At 36.5% G+C, this 21,555-nt stretch overlaps 1 long non-coding RNA gene across 1 annotated transcript; it reads right to left on the bottom strand.

The window, feature by feature from the left end:
* Window positions 1-4,018: 4,018 nt before the first annotated feature.
* On the bottom strand, window positions 4,019-21,312 carry LOC148187653 (uncharacterized). The gene is made up of 4 exons (XR_015778371.1): window positions 17,706-21,312; window positions 16,350-16,454; window positions 15,749-15,803; window positions 4,019-4,322 (listed from the first exon to the last, which is right to left on the bottom strand). It is a non-coding gene; the product is annotated as an uncharacterized LOC148187653 (long non-coding RNA).
* Window positions 21,313-21,555: the final 243 nt, after the last annotated feature.

Below are 21,555 nucleotides of genomic sequence, written 5' to 3' on the forward strand. Positions count from 1 at the left end.
TTTGGGACGTGTCATATTTTGACATTTTTGCCATACTATAGCCTTGCATTTTTGGTCATGTTTTTCCACATGCCATATTTTGGTGTTTTGGGCAGTTTTTGCAAATTTCTATGCTATGGCGTGTCTCGGCAGGTTATTTTATGACGCTTTCAATTGATTTCAGCTGTTTTTGGGACGTGACCTATTTTGACATTTTTGCCATAACGATAGCCTTGCATTTTTGGTCATTTTTTTCGACATGCCATATTTTGGTGTTTTGGGCAGTTTTTTGCAAATTTCTATGCTATGGCGTGTCTCGGCAGGTTATTTTATGACGTTTTCAATTGATTTCAGCTGTTTTTGGGACGTGACCTATTTTGACATTTTTGCCATACTATAGCCTTGCATTTTTGGTCATTTTTTTCGACATGCCATATTTTGGTGTTTTTGGCAGTTTTTTGCAAATTTCTATGCTATGGCGTGTCTCGGCAGGCTATTTTATGAAGTTTTCAGTTGTTTTCAGCTGTTTTTGGGACGTGACATATTTTGAGATTTTTGCCATACTATAGCCTTGCATCTTTGGTCATTTTTTCGACATGCCATATTTTGGTGTTTCTGGCTGTTTTTGCAAATTTCTATGCTATAGCGTGTCTCTGCATGATATTTTATGATGTTTTCAATTGTTTTCAGGTGTTTTTGGGATGTGTCATATTTTGACATTTTTGCCATACTATAGCCTTGCATTTTTGGTCATTTTTTCGACATGCTATATTTTGGTGTTTCTGGATATTTTTGCAAATTTCTATGCTATAGCGTGTCTCTGCATTATATTTTATGATGTTTTCAATTGTTTTCAGGTGTTTTTAGGACGAGACATATTTTGACATTTTTGCCATACTATAGCCTTGCATCTTTGGTCATTTTTTCGACATGCCATATTTTGGTGTTTTTGGCAGTTGTTGCAAATTTCTTTGCTATGGCGTGTCTCGGCAGGTTATTTTATGACGTTTTCAATTGATTTCAGCCGTTTTTGGGACGTGACATACTTTGACATTTTTGCCATACTATAGCCTTGCATCTTTGGTCATTTTTTCGACATGCCATATTTTAGTGTTTCTGGCTGTTTTTGTAAATTTCTATGCTATGGCGTGTCTCTGCAGGCTATTTTATGACGTTTTCAGTTGTTTTCAGCTGTTTTTGGGACGTGACATATTTTGACATTTTTGCCATACTATAGCCTTGCATCTTTGGTCATTTTTTCGACATGCCATATTTTGGTGTTTCTGGATATTTTTGCAAATTTCTATGCTATAGCGTGTCTCTGCATTATATTTTATGATGTTTTCAATTGTTTTCAGGTGTTTTTAGGACGAGACATATTTTGACATTTTTGCCATACTATAGCCTTGCATCTTTGGTCATTTTTTCGACATGCCATATTTTGGTGTTTTTGGCAGTTGTTGCAAATTTCTTTGCTATGGCGTGTCTCGGCAGGTTATTTTATGACGTTTTCAATTGATTTCAGCCGTTTTTGGGACGTGACATATTTTGCCATTTTTGCCATACTATAGCCTTGCATCTTTGGTCATTTTTTCGACATGCCATATTTTAGTGTTTCTGGCTGTTTTTGTAAATTTCTATGCTATGGCGTGTCTCTGCAGGCTATTTTATGATCGTTTTCAGTTGTTTTCAGCTGTTTTTGGGACGTGACATATTTTGACATTTTTGCCATACTATAGCCTTGCATCTTTGGTCATTTTTTCGACATGCCATATTTTGGTGTTTCTGGATATTTTTGCAAATTTCTATGCTATAGCGTGTCTCTGCATGATATTTTATGATGTTTTCAATTGTTTTCAGGTGTTTTTAGGATAAGACATATTTTGACATTTTTGCCATACTATAGCCTTGCATCTTTGGTCATTTTTTCGACATGCGATAAAATCATGTTTTTGGCCATATTTGTAAATTTCTACGCTATGGCATGTTTCGGCACTGTATTTCATGAGGTTTTCAATTGTTTTCAGGTTTTTTTGGGATGTGACCAATTTTGACATTTTTGCCATACTATAGCCTTGCATCTTTGGTCAGTTTTTCGACATGCCATATTTTGGTGTTTTGGGCAGTTCTTGCAAATTTATTTGCTATGGCGTGTCTTGGCAGGTTATTTTATGACGTTTTCAATTGATTTCAGCCGTTTTTGGGACGTGACATATTTTGACATTTTTGACATACTATAGCCTTGCATTTATGGTCATTTTTTTCGACATGCCATATTTTGGTGTTTCTGGCTGTTTTTGCAAATTTCTATGCTATAGCGTGTCTCTGCATGATATTTTATGATGTTTTCAATTGATTTCAGCTGTTTTTGGGACGTGTCATATTTTGACATTTTTGCCATACTATAGCCTTGCATTTTTGGTCATGTTTTTCCACATGCCATATTTTGGTGTTTTGGGCAGTTTTTTGCAAATTTCTATGCTATGGCGTGTCTCGGCAGGTTATTTTATGACGTTTTCAATTGATTTCAGCTGTTTTTGGGACGTGACCTATTTTGACATTTTTGCCATACGATAGCCTTGCATTTTTGGTCATTTTTTTCGACATGCCATATTTTGGTGTTTTGGGCAGTTTTTTGCAAATTTCTATGCTATGGCGTGTCTCGGCAGGTTATTTTATGACGTTTTCAATTGATTTCAGCTGTTTTTGGGACGTGACCTATTTTGACATTTTTGCCATACTATAGCCTTGCATTTTTGGTCATTTTTTTCGACATGCCATATTTTGGTGTTTTTGGCAGTTTTTTGCAAATTTCTATGCTATGGCGTGTCTCGGCAGGCTATTTTATGAAGTTTTCAGTTGTTTTCAGCTGTTTTTGGGACGTGACATATTTTGAGATTTTTGCCATACTATAGCCTTGCATCTTTGGTCATTTTTTCGACATGCCATATTTTGGTGTTTCTGGCTGTTTTGCAAATTTCTATGCTATAGCGTGTCTCTGCATGATATTTTATGATGTTTTCAATTGTTTTCAGGTGTTTTTGGGATGTGTCATATTTTGACATTTTTGCCATACTATAGCCTTGCATCTTTGGTCATTTTTTCGACATGCCATATTTTAGTGTTTCTGGCTGTTTTTGTAAATTTCTATGCTATGGCGTGTCTCTGCAGGCTATTTTATGACGTTTTCAGTTGTTTTCAGCTGTTTTTGGGACGTGACATATTTTGACATTTTTGCCATACTATAGCCTTGCATCTTTGGTCATTTTTTCGACATGCCATATTTTGGTGTTTCTGGATATTTTTGCAAATTTCTATGCTATAGCGTGTCTCTGCATTATATTTTATGATGTTTTCAATTGTTTTCAGGTGTTTTTAGGACGAGACATATTTTGACATTTTTGCCATACTATAGCCTTGCATCTTTGGTCATTTTTTCGACATGCCATATTTTGGTGTTTTTGGCAGTTGTTGCAAATTTCTTTGCTATGGCGTGTCTCGGCAGGTTATTTTATGACGTTTTCAATTGATTTCAGCCGTTTTTGGGACGTGACATATTTTGACATTTTTGCCATACTATAGCCTTGCATCTTTGGTCATTTTTTCGACATGCCATATTTTAGTGTTTCTGGCTGTTTTTGTAAATTTCTATGCTATGGCGTGTCTCTGCAGGCTATTTTATGACGTTTTCAGTTGTTTTCAGCTGTTTTTGGGACGTGACATATTTTGACATTTTTGCCATACTATAGCCTTGCATCTTTGGTCATTTTTTTCGACATGCCATATTTTGGTGTTTTGGGCAGGTGTTTTGCAAATTTCTATGCTATGGCGTGTCTCGGCAGGCTATTTTATGAAGTTTTCAGTTGTTTTCAGCTGTTTTTGGGACGTGACATATTTTGACATTTTGCCATACTATACCCTTGCATCTTTGGTCATTTTTTCGACATCCTATATTTCTGTGTTTTGTGTCTTTTTTGCAAATTTTTCTGTAATGACTGTCATGAGCAAGTAACCAAAAGAGGAACTCAAATGCAGGTCACACGAGGCAAAAACCAGGGTTTATTCAGTCCAAGCTTCAGTACACAGCGAGGCAATCAACACAGGCAGAGGTATCCAAAACGTGAGTCAAAAAGCAGAGACAAGAAACTATCGAGGTTGATAAGAGAAGGCTATGAATACAAAAGAATGCCGGAACGTGACTATGAGGTACATTGAACTGGTGACAAGATAGTTACAGACATAATGTTAAATACAAGAGGTAATAAGGGTGCTGGGAAACAGGTGAGGATCAACAATCAGGAGGCAGGTGTGACAATACGGAGGCAGGGCAGAAAGGGACACATCTGAAAAAGAGATAGCGGTTAGTGATTTGCAAATTTCTATGTTATGGCATGTCTTAGCATGTTATTTTAAGCTGTTTTAAACTGTTTTCAGCTGTTTTTGGGAAGTGACATATTTTGACATTTTTGCCATACTATAGCCTTGCATCTTTGGTCATTTGTTCGACATGCCATATTTTGGTGTTTTCGGCCGTTGTTGCAAATTTCTTTGCTATGGCGTGTCTCGGCAGGTTATTTTATGACGTTTTCAATTGATTTCAGCTGTTTTTGGGACGTGACATATTTTGACATTTTTGCCATACTATAGCCTTGCATCTTTGGTCATTTTTTCGACATGCCATATTTTGGTGTTTTTGGCAGTTGTTGCAAATTTCTTTGCTATGGCGTGTCTCGGCAGGTTATTTTATGGCGTTTTCAGTTGATTTCAGCCATTTTTGGGACGTGACATATTTTGACATTTTTGCCATACTATAGCCTTGCATTTTTGGTCATTTTTTCGACATGCTATATTTTGGTGTTTCTGGATATTTTTGCAAATTTCTTTGCTATGGCGTGTCTCGGCAGGTTATTTTATGACGTTTTCAATTGATTTCAGCCGTTTTTGGGACGTGACATATTTTGACATTTTTGCCATACTATAGCCTTGCATCTTTGGTCATTTTTTCGACATGCCATATTTTAGTGTTTCTGGCTGTTTTTGTAAATTTCTATGCTATGGCGTGTCTCTGCAGGCTATTTTATGACGTTTTCAGTTGTTTTCAGCTGTTTTTGGGACGTGACATATTTTGACATTTTTGCCATACTATAGCCTTGCATCTTTGGTCATTTTTTCGACATGCCATATTTTGGTGTTTCTGGATATTTTTGCAAATTTCTATGCTATAGCGTGTCTCTGCATTATATTTTATGATGTTTTCAATTGTTTTCAGGTGTTTTTAGGACGAGACATATTTTGACATTTTTGCCATACTATAGCCTTGCATCTTTGGTCATTTTTTCGACATGCCATATTTTGGTGTTTTTGGCAGTTGTTGCAAATTTCTTTGCTATGGCGTGTCTCGGCAGGTTATTTTATGACGTTTTCAATTGATTTCAGCCGTTTTTGGGACGTGACATATTTTGCCATTTTTGCCATACTATAGCCTTGCATCTTTGGTCATTTTTTCGACATGCCATATTTTAGTGTTTCTGGCTGTTTTTGTAAATTTCTATGCTATGGCGTGTCTCTGCAGGCTATTTTATGACGTTTTCAGTTGTTTTCAGCTGTTTTTGGGACGTGACATATTTTGACATTTTTGCCATACTATAGCCTTGCATCTTTGGTCATTTTTTCGACATGCCATATTTTGGTGTTTCTGGATATTTTTGCAAATTTCTATGCTATAGCGTGTCTCTGCATTATATTTTATGATGTTTTCAATTGTTTTCAGGTGTTTTTAGGACGAGACATATTTTGACATTTTTGCCATACTATAGCCTTGCATCTTTGGTCATTTTTTCGACATGCCATATTTTGGTGTTTTTGGCAGTTGTTGCAAATTTCTTTGCTATGGCGTGTCTCGGCAGGTTATTTTATGACGTTTTCAATTGATTTCAGCCGTTTTTGGGACGTGACATATTTTGCCATTTTTGCCATACTATAGCCTTGCATCTTTGGTCATTTTTTCGACATGCCATATTTTAGTGTTTCTGGCTGTTTTTGTAAATTTCTATGCTATGGCGTGTCTCTGCAGGCTATTTTATGACGTTTTCAGTTGTTTTCAGCTGTTTTTGGGACGTGACATATTTTGACATTTTTGCCATACTATAGCCTTGCATCTTTGGTCATTTTTTCGACATGCCATATTTTGGTGTTTCTGGATATTTTTGCAAATTTCTATGCTATAGCGTGTCTCTGCATGATATTTTATGATGTTTTCAATTGTTTTCAGGTGTTTTTAGGATAAGACATATTTTGACATTTTTGCCATACTATAGCCTTGCATCTTTGGTCAGTTTTTCGACATGCAATAAAATCATGTTTTTGGCCATATTTGTAAATTTCTACGCTATGGCATGTTTCGGCACTGTATTTCATGAGGTTTTCAATTGTTTTCAGGTTTTTTTGGGATGTGACCAATTTTGACATTTTTGCCATACTATAGCCTTGCATCTTTGGTCAGTTTTTCGACATGCCATATTTTGGTGTTTTGGGCAGTTCTTGCAAATTTATTTGCTATGGCGTGTCTTGGCAGGTTATTTTATGACGTTTTCAATTGATTTCAGCCGTTTTTGGGACGTGACATATTTTGACATTTTTGACATACTATAGCCTTGCATTTATGGTCATTTTTTTCGACATGCCATATTTTGGTGTTTCTGGCTGTTTTTGCAAATTTCTATGCTATAGCGTGTCTCTGCATTATATTTTATGATGTTTTCAATTGATTTCAGCTGTTTTTGGGACGTGACATATTTTGACATTTTTGCCATACTATAGCCTTGCATCTTTGGTCATTTTTTTCGACATGCCATATTTTGGTGTTTCTGGCTGTTTTTGCAAATTTCTATGCTACAGCGTGTCTCTGCATGATATTTTATGATGTTTTCAATTGTTTTCAGCCGTTTTTGGGACGTGTCATATTTTGACATTTTTGCCATACTATAGCCTTGCATTTTTGGTCATGTTTTTCCACATGCCATATTTTGGTGTTTTGGGCAGTTTTTTGCAAATTTCTATGCTATGGCGTGTCTCGGCAGGTTATTTTATGACGTTTTCAATTGATTTCAGCTGTTTTTGGGACGTGACCTATTTTGACATTTTTGCCATACGATAGCCTTGCATTTTTGGTCATTTTTTTCGACATGCCATATTTTGGTGTTTTGGGCAGTTTTTTGCAAATTTCTATGCTATGGCGTGTCTCGGCAGGTTATTTTATGACGTTTTCAATTGATTTCAGCTGTTTTTGGGACGTGACCTATTTTGACATTTTTGCCATACTATAGCCTTGCATTTTTGGTCATTTTTTTCGACATGCCATATTTTGGTGTTTTTGGCAGTTTTTTGCAAATTTCTATGCTATGGCGTGTCTCGGCAGGCTATTTTATGAAGTTTTCAGTTGTTTTCAGCTGTTTTTGGGACGTGACATATTTTGAGATTTTTGCCATACTATAGCCTTGCATCTTTGGTCATTTTTTCGACATGCCATATTTTGGTGTTTCTGGCTGTTTTTGCAAATTTCTATGCTATAGCGTGTCTCTGCATGATATTTTATGATGTTTTCAATTGTTTTCAGGTGTTTTTGGGATGTGTCATATTTTGACATTTTTGCCATACTATAGCCTTGCATTTTTGGTCATTTTTTCGACATGCTATATTTTGGTGTTTCTGGATATTTTTGCAAATTTCTATGCTATAGCGTGTCTCTGCATTATATTTTATGATGTTTTCAATTGTTTTCAGGTGTTTTTAGGACGAGACATATTTTGACATTTTTGCCATACTATAGCCTTGCATCTTTGGTCATTTTTTCGACATGCCATATTTTGGTGTTTTTGGCAGTTGTTGCAAATTTCTTTGCTATGGCGTGTCTCGGCAGGTTATTTTATGACGTTTTCAATTGATTTCAGCCGTTTTTGGGACGTGACATATTTTGACATTTTTGCCATACTATAGCCTTGCATCTTTGGTCATTTTTTCGACATGCCATATTTTAGTGTTTCTGGCTGTTTTTGTAAATTTCTATGCTATGGCGTGTCTCTGCAGGCTATTTTATGACGTTTTCAGTTGTTTTCAGCTGTTTTTGGGACGTGACATATTTTGACATTTTTGCCATACTATAGCCTTGCATCTTTGGTCATTTTTTCGACATGCCATATTTTGGTGTTTCTGGATATTTTGCAAATTTCTATGCTATAGCGTGTCTCTGCATTATATTTTATGATGTTTTCAATTGTTTTCAGGTGTTTTTAGGACGAGACATATTTTGACATTTTTGCCATACTATAGCCTTGCATCTTTGGTCATTTTTTCGACATGCCATATTTTGGTGTTTTTGGCAGTTGTTGCAAATTTCTTTGCTATGGCGTGTCTCGGCAGGTTATTTTATGACGTTTTCAATTGATTTCAGCCGTTTTGGGACGTGACATATTTTGACATTTTTGCCATACTATAGCCTTGCATCTTTGGTCATTTTTTCGACATGCCATATTTTAGTGTTTCTGGCTGTTTTTGTAAATTTCTATGCTATGGCGTGTCTCTGCAGGCTATTTTATGACGTTTTCAGTTGTTTTCAGCTGTTTTTGGGACGTGACATATTTTGACATTTTTGCCATACTATAGCCTTGCATCTTTGGTCATTTTTTCGACATGCCATATTTTGGTGTTTCTGGATATTTTTGCAAATTTCTATGCTATAGCGTGTCTCTGCATTATATTTTATGATGTTTTCAATTGTTTTCAGGTGTTTTTAGGGACGAGACATATTTTGACATTTTTGCCATACTATAGCCTTGCATCTTTGGTCATTTTTTCGACATGCCATATTTTGGTGTTTTTGGCAGTTGTTGCAAATTTCTTTGCTATGGCGTGTCTCGGCAGGTTATTTTATGACGTTTTCAATTGATTTCAGCCGTTTTTGGGACGTGACATATTTTGACATTTTTGCCATACTATAGCCTTGCATCTTTGGTCATTTTTTCGACATGCCATATTTTAGTGTTTCTGGCTGTTTTTGTAAATTTCTATGCTATGGCGTGTCTCTGCAGGCTATTTTATGATCGTTTTCAGTTGTTTTCAGCTGTTTTTGGGACGTGACATATTTTGACATTTTTGCCATACTATAGCCTTGCATCTTTGGTCATTTTTTCGACATGCCATATTTTGGTGTTTCTGGATATTTTTGCAAATTTCTATGCTATAGCGTGTCTCTGCATTATATTTTATGATGTTTTCAATTGTTTTCAGGTGTTTTTAGGACGAGACATATTTTGACATTTTTGCCATACTATAGCCTTGCATCTTTGGTCATTTTTTCGACATGCCATATTTTGGTGTTTTTGGCAGTTGTTGCAAATTTCTTTGCTATGGCGTGTCTCGGCAGGTTATTTTATGACGTTTTCAATTGTTTTCAGCCGTTTTTGGGACGTGACATATTTTGACATTTTTGCCATACTATAGCCTTGCATCTTTGGTCATTTTTTCGACATGCCATATTTTAGTGTTTCTGGCTGTTTTGTAAATTTCTATGCTATGGCGTGTCTCTGCAGGCTATTTTATGACGTTTTCAGTTGTTTTCAGCTGTTTTTGGGACGTGACATATTTTGACATTTTTGCCATACTATAGCCTTGCATCTTTGGTCATTTTTTCGACATGCCATATTTTGGTGTTTCTGGATATTTTTGCAAATTTCTATGCTATAGCGTGTCTCTGCATGATATTTTATGATGTTTTCAATTGTTTTCAGGTGTTTTTAGGATAAGACATATTTTGACATTTTTGCCATACTATAGCCTTGCATCTTTGGTCATTTTTTCGACATGCGATAAAATCATGTTTTTGGCCATATTTGTAAATTTCTACGCTATGGCATGTTTCGGCACTGTATTTCATGAGGTTTTCAATTGTTTTCAGGTTTTTTTGGGATGTGACCAATTTTGACATTTTTGCCATACTATAGCCTTGCATCTTTGGTCAGTTTTTCGACATGCCATATTTTGGTGTTTTGGGCAGTTCTTGCAAATTTATTTGCTATGGCGTGTCTTTGCAGGTTATTTTATGACGTTTTCAATTGATTTCAGCCGCTTTTTGGACGTGACATATTTTGACATTTTTGACATACTATAGCCTTGCATTTATGGTCATTTTTTTCGACATGCCATATTTTGGTGTTTCTGGCTGTTTTTGCAAATTTCTATGCTATAGCGTGTCTCTGCATGATATTTTATGATGTTTTCAATTGATTTCAGCTGTTTTTGGGACGTGTCATATTTTGACATTTTTGCCATACTATAGCCTTGCATTTTTGGTCATGTTTTTCCACATGCCATATTTTGGTGTTTTGGGCAGTTTTTTGCAAATTTCTATGCTATGGCGTGTCTCGGCAGGTTATTTTATGACGTTTTCAATTGATTTCAGCTGTTTTTGGGACGTGACCTATTTTGACATTTTTGCCATACGATAGCCTTGCATTTTTGGTCATTTTTTTCGACATGCCATATTTTGGTGTTTTGGGCAGTTTTTTGCAAATTTCTATGCTATGGCGTGTCTCGGCAGGTTATTTTATGACGTTTTCAATTGATTTCAGCTGTTTTTGGGACGTGACCTATTTTGACATTTTTGCCATACTATAGCCTTGCATTTTTGGTCATTTTTTCGACATGCCATATTTTGGTGTTTTTGGCAGTTTTTTGCAAATTTCTATGCTATGGCGTGTCTCGGCAGGCTATTTTATGAAGTTTTCAGTTGTTTTCAGCTGTTTTTGGGACGTGACATATTTTGAGATTTTTGCCATACTATAGCCTTGCATCTTTGGTCATTTTTTCGACATGCCATATTTTGGTGTTTCTGGCTGTTTTTGCAAATTTCTATGCTATAGCGTGTCTCTGCATGATATTTTATGATGTTTTCAATTGTTTTCAGGTGTTTTTGGGATGTGTCATATTTTGACATTTTTGCCATACTATAGCCTTGCATTTTTGGTCATTTTTTCGACATGCTATATTTTGGTGTTTCTGGATATTTTTGCAAATTTCTATGCTATAGCGTGTCTCTGCATTATATTTTATGATGTTTTCAATTGTTTTCAGGTGTTTTTAGGACGAGACATATTTTGACATTTTTGCCATACTATAGCCTTGCATCTTTGGTCATTTTTTCGACATGCCATATTTTGGTGTTTTTGGCAGTTGTTGCAAATTTCTTTGCTATGGCGTGTCTCGGCAGGTTATTTTATGTTGTTTTCAATTGATTTCAGCTGTTTTTGGGACGTGACATATTTTGACATTTTTGCCATACTATAGCCTTGCATCTTTGGTCATTTTTTCGACATGCCATATTTTAGTGTTTCTGGCTGTTTTGTAAATTTCTATGCTATGGCGTGTCTCTGCAGGCTATTTTATGACGTTTTCAGTTGTTTTCAGCTGTTTTTGGGACGTGACATATTTTGACATTTTTGCCATACTATAGCCTTGCATCTTTGGTCATTTTTTCGACATGCCATATTTTGGTGTTTCTGGATATTTTTGCAAATTTCTATGCTATAGCGTGTCTCTGCATTATATTTTATGATGTTTTCAATTGTTTTCAGGTGTTTTTAGGACGAGACATATTTTGACATTTTTGCCATACTATAGCCTTGCATCTTTGGTCATTTTTTCGACATGCCATATTTTGGTGTTTTTGGCAGTTGTTGCAAATTTCTTTGCTATGGCGTGTCTCGGCAGGTTATTTTATGACGCTTTTCAATTGATTTCAGCCGCTTTTGGGACGTGACATATTTTGCCATTTTTGCCATACTATAGCCTTGCATCTTTGGTCATTTTTTCGACATGCCATATTTTAGTGTTTCTGGCTGTTTTGTAAATTTCTATGCTATGGCGTGTCTCTGCAGGCTATTTTATGATCGTTTTCAGTTGTTTTCAGCTGTTTTTGGGACGTGACATATTTTGACATTTTTGCCATACTATAGCCTTGCATCTTTGGTCATTTTTTTCGACATGCCATATTTTGGTGTTTCTGGATATTTTTGCAAATTTCTATGCTATAGCGTGTCTCTGCATGATATTTTATGATGTTTTCAATTGTTTTCAGGTGTTTTTAGGATAAGACATATTTTGACATTTTTGCCATACTATAGCCTTGCATCTTTGGTCATTTTTTCGACATGCGATAAAATCATGTTTTTGGCCATATTTGTAAATTTCTACGCTATGGCATGTTTCGCACTGTATTTCATGAGGTTTTCAATTGTTTTCAGGTTTTTTGGGATGTGACCAATTTTGACATTTTTGCCATACTATAGCCTTGCATCTTTGGTCAGTTTTTCGACATGCCATATTTTGGTGTTTTGGGCAGTTCTTGCAAATTTATTTGCTATGGCGTGTCTTGGCAGGTTATTTTATGACGTTTTCAATTGATTTCAGCCGTTTTTGGGACGTGACATATTTTGACATTTTTGACATACTATAGCCTTGCATTTATGGTCATTTTTTTCGACATGCCATATTTTGGTGTTTCTGGCTGTTTTTGCAAATTTCTATGCTATAGCGTGTCTCTGCATGATATTTTATGATGTTTTCAATTGATTTCAGCTGTTTTTGGGACGTGTCATATTTTGACATTTTTGCCATACTATAGCCTTGCATTTTTGGTCATGTTTTTCCACATGCCATATTTTGGTGTTTTGGGCAGTTTTTTGCAAATTTCTATGCTATGGCGTGTCTCGGCAGGTTATTTTATGACGTTTTCAATTGATTTCAGCTGTTTTTGGGACGTGACCTATTTTGACATTTTTGCCATACGATAGCCTTGCATTTTTGGTCATTTTTTTCGACATGCCATATTTTGGTGTTTTGGGCAGTTTTTTGCAAATTTCTATGCTATGGCGTGTCTCGGCAGGTTATTTTATGACGTTTTCAATTGATTTCAGCTGTTTTTGGGACGTGACCTATTTTGACATTTTTGCCATACTATAGCCTTGCATTTTTGGTCATTTTTTTCGACATGCCATATTTTGGTGTTTTTGGCAGTTTTTTGCAAATTTCTATGCTATGGCGTGTCTCGGCAGGCTATTTTATGAAGTTTTCAGTTGTTTTCAGCTGTTTTTGGGACGTGACATATTTTGAGATTTTTGCCATACTATAGCCTTGCATCTTTGGTCATTTTTTCGACATGCCATATTTTGGTGTTTCTGGCTGTTTTTGCAAATTTCTATGCTATAGCGTGTCTCTGCATGATATTTTATGATGTTTTCAATTGTTTTCAGGTGTTTTTGGGATGTGTCATATTTTGACATTTTTGCCATACTATAGCCTTGCATCTTTGGTCATTTTTTCGACATGCCATATTTTAGTGTTTCTGGCTGTTTTTGTAAATTTCTATGCTATGGCGTGTCTCTGCAGGCTATTTTATGACGTTTTCAGTTGTTTTCAGCTGTTTTTGGGACGTGACATATTTTGACATTTTTGCCATACTATAGCCTTGCATCTTTGGTCATTTTTTCGACATGCCATATTTTGGTGTTTCTGGATATTTTTGCAAATTTCTATGCTATAGCGTGTCTCTGCATTATATTTTATGATGTTTTCAATTGTTTTCAGGTGTTTTTAGGACGAGACATATTTTGACATTTTTGCCATACTATAGCCTTGCATCTTTGGTCATTTTTTCGACATGCCATATTTTGGTGTTTTTGGCAGTTGTTGCAAATTTCTTTGCTATGGCGTGTCTCGGCAGGTTATTTTATGACGTTTTCAATTGATTTCAGCCGTTTTTGGGACGTGACATATTTTGACATTTTTGCCATACTATAGCCTTGCATCTTTGGTCATTTTTTCGACATGCCATATTTTAGTGTTTCTGGCTGTTTTTGTAAATTTCTATGCTATGGCGTGTCTCTGCAGGCTATTTTATGACGTTTTCAGTTGTTTTCAGCTGTTTTTGGGACGTGACATATTTTGACATTTTTGCCATACTATAGCCTTGCATCTTTGGTCATTTTTTCGACATGCCATATTTTGGTGTTTCTGGATATTTTTGCAAATTTCTATGCTATAGCGTGTCTCTGCATGATATTTTATGATGTTTTCAATTGTTTTCAGGTGTTTTTAGGATAAGACATATTTTGACATTTTTGCCATACTATAGCCTTGCATCTTTGGTCATTTTTTCGACATGCGATAAAATCATGTTTTTGGCCATATTTGTAAATTTCTACGCTATGGCATGTTTCGGCACTGTATTTCATGAGGTTTTCAATTGTTTTCAGGTTTTTTTGGGATGTGACCAATTTTGACATTTTTGCCATACTATAGCCTTGCATCTTTGGTCAGTTTTTCGACATGCCATATTTTGGTGTTTTGGGCAGTTTTTTGCAAATTTCTATGCTATAGCGTGTCTCGGCAGGATATTTTATGAAGTTTTCAGTTGTTTTCAGGTGCTTTTGGGACGAGACATATTTTGATATTTTTGCCATACTATAGCCTTGCACCTTTGGTCATTTTTTCGACATGCCATATTTTGGTGTTTCTGGCTGTTTTTGCAAATTTCTATGCTATGGCGTGTCTCGGCAGGCTATTTCATGAGGTTTTCAATTGTTTTCAGCTGATTTTGGGACGTGACATATTTTGACATTTTTGCCATACTATAGCCTTGCATCTGGTCATTTTTTCGACATGCCATATTTTGGTGTTTCTGGCTGTTTTTGCAAATTTCTATGCTATAGCGTGTCTCTGCATGATATTTTATGATGTTTTCAATTGTTTTCAGGTGTTTTTGGGACGTGACATATTTTTACAGTCTTGCCATACTATCGCCATGCATCTTCGGTCCTTTTTTTGACATGCTACATTTTGGTGTTTCTGGCTGTTTTTCAAATTCCTATGCTATGGCGTGTCTTAATACACTATTTTAGGCAGTTTTCAACTTTTTGCAGCTGTTTTTGTGATGTGTCATATTTTGACATTTTTGCCATACTATAGCCTTGCATTTTTGGTCGTTTTATCAACATGCTACATACCTGTGTTTCTTGCTGTTTTTGCAATTTCTATGCTATGGCGTGTCTTGGTATGCTATTTAAGGTCGTATTGAAGTGTTTTCAGATGTTTTTGGGATGTGGCATATTTTGATATTTTTACAGTACTATAGCCTTGCATCTTTAGTCATTTTTTTGACATACTATTTGTTGGTGTTTTTGGCCATCTTTGCAAATTTCTATGCTATGGCGTGTCTCAGCACGCTATTTTAAGTGGTCTTGAATTGTTTTCAGCTTTTTTCGGGACGGGTCATATTTTGACATTTATTGCCATACTATAGCCTTGCATCTTTGGCTATGCCCCTTTTTTTTTTTTTTTACATGCTATATAAATATTGTTTCTCTCGTTTGGATGACACACTACACTATGTGTTCTTTCTTTACACTGTTTTGGACGATATACTACACTGCAAAATTTTCATGCTCTCTTGAAAGATGTACCATTGTTTGACTTTTTTATGCAGTTTTGGACAACGTAGTATATTATGAGTTTTCTGACATATTGTACTATAACTTCATCAAATAGTTTCTGGTACATTTCTGTGTGATTAACCGATTTTTCACCTCATCATGTCTTCTAGTTTAGGGGTCAGAAGATGAGGAAACAAAGATATTACTGGCAGACTTTTACTTTTTAAATATGAGGCTTTCAATTCTTTTTACAAAAAAAACATAAATTAACAATGTAAGAAGGTAACCTTATCTTCTGAGGAAGGGTCACAAGTTGTCACAAGCCAAATGGTGTAGGAACATCTGAAAAAGAAAAAAAATAATACATTTTTTCCCCAGATTTTACAGTGATTTAAATATATATATATATAATCTAGATTTACCGATGTGAGAAGACAAGTCTGGCTCTGCTGCATTTTAATGTTTCAAAAGTCTAAAATGTTTGGAACCACTGTCTCAAAACACATTAATAATCCCTCCCATCAACCTGATCATATTATCAGCCTGATCGATGCATACTGTAAACCTCTCCCTGCGTCCAGCCTCTGCAACGCATGTTTCAGCTGCAGCGCGCCCCCCTCTCTCCATCTCTCTCTCTGTCTATGTAAATGAATCTCGCAGCAGCTGAATAAATATCTGCCGACCAGGACATTAAACATGTTTGCGCCAAGACGCGCAAACAGCGCAGCGAGTGTCCACGAACAGCGGTGGATTTGTTCGGATTTGCATCAGACAAACATTTGCTACCAAAATCTTGTGGGATAGTTTAAGGATTCAGGTTACAAACACACACACACACACACACACACACACACACAGCCACAGGTCTTTCATGAGACAGCTGCTCACCTTTACGCAGCGGCAGAGCTGTGGAAGCGTTGGAGAGGAGAGATCCGTCAATCAGTGTTTCCTCTGAGGATGTGGAGCTGCAGCTGCATGCACAAGATGTTTTTTCTGCACAAAATGCACAAATTAATTAAACAGAGAAATTTTAAGAAAAAGCAGAAAATTAGATTTTCATGCTGACGATTTTCTTGATTTGGGATATTTTTTGGAGATAAAAAACAAATTAAATAGGGATGAAAGAAGCTATAGCGTTCACATAAACGAAAACTTAAAGACTGAAGTACTCCTGAAATTATATTTAATCCTGCACACTGTGTTAGGGGCTCTGATGTGAAAGACTTGGCTCATAAACACTGAGGAGGAGGCGCGTTTTGTTTCCAAAGCATGCAGAAAAAAATGTTTTATCGCAGAAAAATGAGACCAAATAACATTTCTGGGTTTGTGTACCTGCTGCATAATGAAGCTGCAGGTAAAACAGCGTCTTATCTTGTTTGAAAGGAGGAAAACATAATGTCATACAAATAGTTTCCTCTAGTCATTATTTGTCATCAAACATGCCATTAAAAATTCAAATGCTTTTTTTCTGTATGTTTTTAGTCGACAAGATGAGAGAGGAGCCTTGATTTAATTTATTATATTGCATGTATTACATGCTTCAGCAGCTGACTGATTTATTTTAGGGGGTACATTTCGAATGTACCTTTTTGAGAAAAATATACAAAGCTGAAAATGAAGAGAAATGAAGAAAATTAATTTCAGATCACAACTATGAAAAACATCAATGTTTAGATTAGAAAACAATCTGAAAACACAATTAAAACAGTTTAAATGTAGTAATTTCTTATTTTTTGCCTTCTTTTTGCCTCTTCAAAAGCCAAAGAAATGTTTCACGATGGCTTCGTCTGAACTGCGAGGACAATAAAAACGGCTGCTGAGTCATGTCACCATGATATTATCTAATAGTCAAATAGTTTCTCTCTTTGTTTTTTTTTTAGATCCAAATTCTTGGAGAGCTTTGAGAGGATTTTCGGTGAACGCAGAGTTCAACCAGCATGTTTTTAGGACACGTGACCGATAAGCGATAATAAAAATCTTCCAATTTGATCATTTTCTCACCAAAAACTACATGTAATCAGCATTTCAGTAAAATGTCCCTAAAAAGCCTTTAAATAAAAAAGGGCCAATGATGAAAAATGTACCAGATAAATGAAAAATCTGGATTTCTCTGTAGCGACATTCAATGAAACAGCAGCTGATGCTTAATAAAAGAGCACGTTTTTGGACCAGTTCATCACTTTTAACGCTTGTGTGCACAAGTGTGTGTGTGTGTGTGTGTGTGTGTGTGTGTATTGCTCTAACCTCAGCTGAGGGTCTTCACACTCTGTTCAGTAGGACGATCGATGCGTCTGTTGTCAACTGTTGACCTTATGGCCTCTCGCCTGCTGCAGTGAAAGGTGTGTGAATGTGGGCGGACTGGAAACTGTTGACATTTTGTTCACACTTGTCCAGGAGATGAACTGGAACTGAGCTGGACCGTTTTTCTTTTTTTCTTTTGCATGAGTGGCTGTCGATCTGTATCTGGAAACAGAGACAGACAGGTGAAAGATAAAGACAGACAGAAACTGCGGTGTGTGAGCCTGCATGCTGAGACTGTTTTCTTTTATTTCCATGCAGGACAAGAACAGAAAATCTCGTCTGTCATTGGCTGCAGACTGTCGCCAGACCTTGGCATCCCCGTGTGTTCATAGGACGAGACGTGATACAGAGGAGGATTATATTTACCCGGGAGGTTAAACTGGGGTCAACTGTACACCGAAGTGGGTGTGGCTTTGTCAGAAAAGGTTTATCAACTTCTTTTTACATGTTGTTTAAACTTGAAATTGGCTCGATTTCTTTCAAAAACACAGAAAGCACGCAATGACAGAAAATAAGTAAAAAAGTTGCAAGAAACCCGAAATTAGCCAAACAAAATTAAAAAGAAAATAAAACAGGAAATAACCCGGAAAAAAAGTGGTAAAATAAAATAATAATTTTTTATAATTATAATAATTATAAATATGGAGGGAGGCGGGGCTTTTCTTTTGATTATCTCTCTCTTTTTTAGCTTATTTTCTTGTCACCTTTTCCTCTTTTTTTTTTTGCAATTTTCATAAAAAGCTGCTTAATGTTTCAGGCACAAGAAAACTGACGGCGATCCAGATTTTAAAGGGTTAACATCAAGCATGGGCACATAAAGCTGGTGGCTGCAGTCTTATTTTGTACATTTTTTAAACATTTCCTCATATACATGTAATAAAGACGCCAACAGCTGCTTGAATCCAAACTCGGAGAAGGTGGCGTTTGGTTCCTCTGCGGGGATTTCACAGTCCAGGTGGAGCTGGTGGAGTGAAAGCAGCTTAGTCATCCCTACTCGACGCAGGGCACTGAGAGCATTCATGAGATTCCTCGTGGGTTTACATACTGTGGGGTAAAGTTGAGCAGAGGACACAGTCAGGGCGACGGCGAGCTTCTTTCTTTCATTTTCTTCCAGAGACAAACTCCTGACTCCACATCAGCGGAGAGAAAGACTGACTTTAGGGGTTTTGGCTCACTGGTCACCTGAGGTGTGTTAGGAGGTTTGGTCATGTTGAAAAAGTTGTAGTTTAGCGTATAAAAGAGTAATACTATGTCATGTCAAAAGAAAAAAACTATTAGGATAGCAGTTTGAAAAAGTCATAGCACGTGGAATATTATGGCAACGTCGTAGTATAGTAGCAGTTTTTGAGAAAGTTTTTCGGTAGCAATTCTGGAGGCCAAAGAGAGTGTTTTTACTTTTCTGATTTGTATATACGTTTAAATTATGCTGAAGGCCGAGGTTCGGTTGTTACAGATAACAAATTTACAGGTTGTAAGAATAAAACATGCTCTGTGAGTCAGCTAACGTTAATGCTAACATTAGCAATCATCGTGCATACAAAGACAAAAAAAACTCATGTTTGTTCAACTGCTGAATTAGTTAAATGACAGAAATTAATCAACTGTTTTGGGTTGATTAGTCATTTAATTTTTTTTTCTTAACTTTCAAATCTGTGTCGCCCCCTGGTGTCTGACCGCAGTATAGGTCATAAAGCCCGCCCCTCCATGTTAGTGAATGGGATATGGGCCAAACTAAAAACTCAAAGTACACAACAAATAAATTTTTTCCAAAGATGGTTTCTGACACCGACGGTAGTTCTCACCAAACTGACGTTTGTCCAAGTGATGGTTTTTACGACATGTTTGGTTTTAAATGAGTTATTCAATTATACAAAAAGAGGATTTTCCACCATGATTGACAGCTGTGTCAGCCAGTCCGTGCGCTTGTGTTCAACGGTGCTGCTCGCGATTGTTCTGGTGTTTTGGCGAGAAGTCCTCCACCGCGGATGTTGCTACTGAGAGCAGACTCCGGCTCCGAATGGCGTCATCAGTGCAAGAAAGCAGCAGCCGTATCCCGGATATTTTAGCTTCACTTAAGCACCGTCCATTTTTATATCCAGTCGATGGTCTGAACATTATAGTAACGGTAATATTTTGATGAAACAAGACATCTGATTACATCATTTGGACATCTAGGACACTGTGACCCACATTTAAACTGTTTTATCGTGTTAAATAGGGCAAATTAATCAATAGATACTGAAAATAATCTTTAGTCGCAGCCTTTTTGACAACACAATGTTTAAAAGGTGTTAGCATGCCGACATTTTCTGATTAGCACTTTCAGCTCAGGCTGAATGTTGTACGGTATTTGATCAGTGCACCGAACTCCCAAAATTCAACAAAGGTCTTTAACAGTTCATCTATAAATTAAAGGATGTGCAGCTTTTGTTCGGCAGCGGCTCTGAGGTCAGCGGAGCAGTCAAACACTTCCTTCCTTCTTTGAAGTAGCTGATGGGAAATCAGACAAGAGCGGGCCGGTGAAAGCAGCTCAGGGCCGACTTTTCCGGACAGAACGACTCCGTTCATATCTGACTTAAGAGGCTCCTTCTGACGACGTCCTTGTGAATCAGCTGAGGAGGGACGGAGCGGAGGTGTTTGAGGAGGGCTCGTATTATCTCATCTGGAAAGGATGCAGCAGACCCTCGTTCCAAGTCACGACTTGTCTCTTGCTTTAAGCCCTGCAGACGTGGGAAAGTTTAATGGAGGCCCGCTGGCCTGCAGGCTTTAGTGTTTCCCAGCGAGGACGTCGTCTCCGAGTGTCAATAGATTGCCGTCTGACGCGTCGGTCGCATTTCCTCTTTTCAGTTTGTTCTTCACTAATTTCTCTCTGCGCACGGAGCCAGAGGGCACAAACTCTGTCTGCATCTGTGGACTGGATGTGCAGCATTATTTATACACATATTATTAAAACGTCTGAATCATACTCCTGACCTTTGAACTTTAAAATACAAAATCACAGGTTTAACTCAGTAGGGATAAAGGAAACACTAATTTCAGTAAACTAGCTACAGAAATGATAAATGATGATGTTCTGTTTGTTTGAGTCCAAAAATAAATAAAATATGTGTAAAATTAAACATTTGTCCCCTTTTAGACACTTTTATAACCTTATTAAAATAATTTGTAGAAAAGTATTGACCCTTACAGATGAATCTGTCATTTAAAATGTTTCTGTGAGCTTTGAGGGTAAAACACACTTGTTTAAAATAAGCAAATGTTTTTTTTCAAATGATTAATTGATCGTTAATTTTACAAATTTATCGATTAAGGAAGGTGCTTACAATTTGCAATTTCCTAACCCTTATCTTAAATGGGGTTGCATATTTGACAAAGGTGACAAATCAATAGTGGTTTTGTTTGTTTGTTTGTTTTAAACATTATATGGGCAAAGCAAGGAAGTTCTTCTTTTTGCACACACTTTGTCTTTAAATGACTTTTTGGCAAATAAAAGCATAATATATTTTCTCATTCAGAGCCCATATAACAAAAATAAAAACTATCCGACAAAGTGACAAAGGGTCAGTTAAACCACAAAAAAACAAATAAACATGTAACAGAAATCCTTATAGACAACAAGCACATAAAAATCCAGCGTATTTAACCGTGTTTTACAGCCAGTGAATAATAAAAATTGTAACACTTTACAATAAGGGTACATTAATTACCATTGGTAAATGTAGTAATAACCATTAACAGTAAAAATGTTCAGTGGCCGACTTCTGAAGCACGTCAGCAGCTCTAAATCAAAATA

Source organism: Plectropomus leopardus, chromosome 13 (assembly GCF_026936395.1).
Source record: "Plectropomus leopardus strain MGB_pleo_1.0 chromosome 13, ASM2693639v1, whole genome shotgun sequence".
NCBI lineage: Eukaryota > Metazoa > Chordata > Actinopteri > Perciformes > Serranidae > Plectropomus > Plectropomus leopardus.